This window comes from Embiotoca jacksoni, unplaced genomic scaffold (assembly GCF_022577435.1).
Source record: "Embiotoca jacksoni isolate LCO1_2020_lvr unplaced genomic scaffold, fEmbJac1.0.p SCAF_128, whole genome shotgun sequence".
NCBI classification, from domain to species: domain Eukaryota; kingdom Metazoa; phylum Chordata; class Actinopteri; family Embiotocidae; genus Embiotoca; species Embiotoca jacksoni.
The window spans coordinates 150,001-152,500 of NW_027185261.1; positions in this window are offsets into that span (position 1 = coordinate 150,001).

Sequence of the window (2,500 nt, forward strand, 5' to 3'; positions counted from 1 at the left end):
TTAGCACCTGGCGCCCATAATGCGGGGAAAGTGGAGGAACGTCCCCCACTTCATGGGGGGGAAAAAGGACTCTGTCGTTTTTTAGCACCTGGCGCCCATAATGCGGGGAAAGTGGAGGAACGTCCCCCACTTCATGGGGGGGAAAAAGGACTCTGTCGTTTTTTAGCACCTGGCGCCCATAATGCGGGGAAAGTGGAGGAACGTCCCCCACTTCATGGGGGGGAAAAAGGACTCTGTCGTTTTTTAGCACCTGGCGCCCATAATGCGGGGAAAGTGGAGGAACGTCCCCCACTTCATGGGGGGGGGGGGGGGGGGGGAAGGACTCTGTCGTTTTTTAGCACTTGGCGCCCATAATGCGGGGAAAGTGGAGGAACGTCCCCCACTTCATGGGGGGGAAAAAGGACTCTGTCGTTTTTTTCAACCGCCGCTTCGTGCCCAGGGTAATGTAACTCGCTTCGTGCCCAGGGTAATGTAGCTCGCTTCGAGCATAGCTCCGTACTCGATGCGCGATCTCGGGCGGAAAGGTACCCGGCGAGCACTGCTCTCCGCGGCGCTCCGAACGCGCCGAAATCACCGCCGCACGCACGTAGCTCCGTGCTCCGACCGCTTTCACCGGCCAAACTCACCCGCCTGGTTCTCCCCTCCACGGTCATCGATTCGGCTGGGGTCCCGCTCCACGTAGCTCCGTACTCGGCGCGGGAAAGTAGCCGGCGAGCACTGCTCTCCGCGGCGCTCCGAACGCGCCGAAATCACCGCCGCACGCACGTAGCTCCGTGCTCCGACCGCTTTCACCGGCCAAACTCACCCGCCTGGTTCTCCCCTCCACGGTCATCGATTCGGCTGGGGTCCCGCTCCACGTAGCTCCGTACTCGGCGCGGGAAAGTAGCCGGCGAGCACTGCTCTCCGCGGCGCTCCGAACGCGCCGAAATCACCGCCGCACGCACGTAGCTCCGTGCTCCGACCGCTTTCACCGGCCAAACTCACCCGCCTGGTTCTCCCCTCCACGGTCATCGATTCGGCTGGGCTCCCGCTCCACGTAGCTCCGTACTCGGCGCGGGAAAGTAGCCGGCGAGCACTGCTCTCCACGGCGCTCCGAACGCGCCGAAATCACCGCCGCACGCACGTAGCTCCGTGCTCCGACCGCTTTCACCGGCCAAACTCACCCGCCTGGTTCTCCCCTCCACGGTCATCGATTCGGCTGGGGTCCCGCTCCACGTAGCTCCGTACTCGGCGCGCGATCTCGCGCGGAAAAGTAGCCGGCGAGCACTGCTCTCCACGGCGCTCCGAACGCGCCGAAATCACCGCCGCACGCACGTAGCTCCGTGCTCCGAACTCTTTCACCGGCCAAACTCACCCGCCTGGGTCTCCTCTCCACGGTCATCGATTCGGCTGGGCTCCCGCTCCACGTAGCTCCGTACTCGGCGCGGGAAAGTAGCCGGCGAGCACTGCTCTCCACGGCGCTCCGAACGCGCCGAAATCACCGCCGCACGCACGTAGCTCCGTGCTCCGAACTCTTTCACCGGCCAAACTCAACCGCCTGGGTCTCCCCTCCACGGTCATCGATTCGGCTGGGCTCCCGCTCCACGTAGCTCCGTACTCGGCGCGCGATCTCGCGCGGGGAAGTAGCCGGCGAGGACTGCTCTCCACTCCAACGAGCTCCGTGCGTAATCCCGGGAGAGTTGGGGGGTGGAAATAAAATAAAAACATCTCTCTCTCTCTCTCTCTCTCTCTCTCTCTCTCTCTCTCTCTCTCTCTCTCTCTCGAACCCAGGCAATGCAGCTGCTCCTGGGCATGATCAGACACACGCACACAGCCTCCACAGAGCCAGGCTGCACACTCCTCCCCTCTACCCAGCCTACAGACACGCTGGCCCGGCCTACGCACACACTCTGGCCCTCCCTGGGAAGCACCAGCCCGGGTCTCACACTCCACCCCTTAACCCAGGAAACGCAGCTGCTCCTGGGCATGATCAGACACACACACACAGCCTCCACAGAGCCAGGCTGCACACTCCTCCCCTCTACCCAGCCTACAGACACGCTGGCCCGGCCTACGCACACACTCTGGCCCTCCCTGGGAAGCACCAGCCCGGGTCTCACACTCCACCCCTTAACCCAGGAAACGCAGCTGCTCCTGGGCATGATCAGACACACACGCACACAGCCTCCACAGAGCCAGGCTGCACACTCCTCCCCTCTACCCAGCCTACAGACACGCTGGCCCGGCCTACGCACACACTCTGGCCCTCCCTGGGAAGCACCAGCCCGGGTCTCACACTCCACCCCTTAACCCAGGAAACGCAGCTGCTCCTGGGCATGATCAGACACACACACACAGCCTCCACAGAGCCAGGCTGCACACTCCTCCCCTCTACCCAGCCTACAGACACGCTGGCCCGGCCTACGCGCACACTCCGGCCCTCCCTGGGAAGCACCAGCCTGGGTCTCACACTCCTCCCTTTAACCCAGGATAGGTAGCTGCTCCTGGGCATCAGCTGACA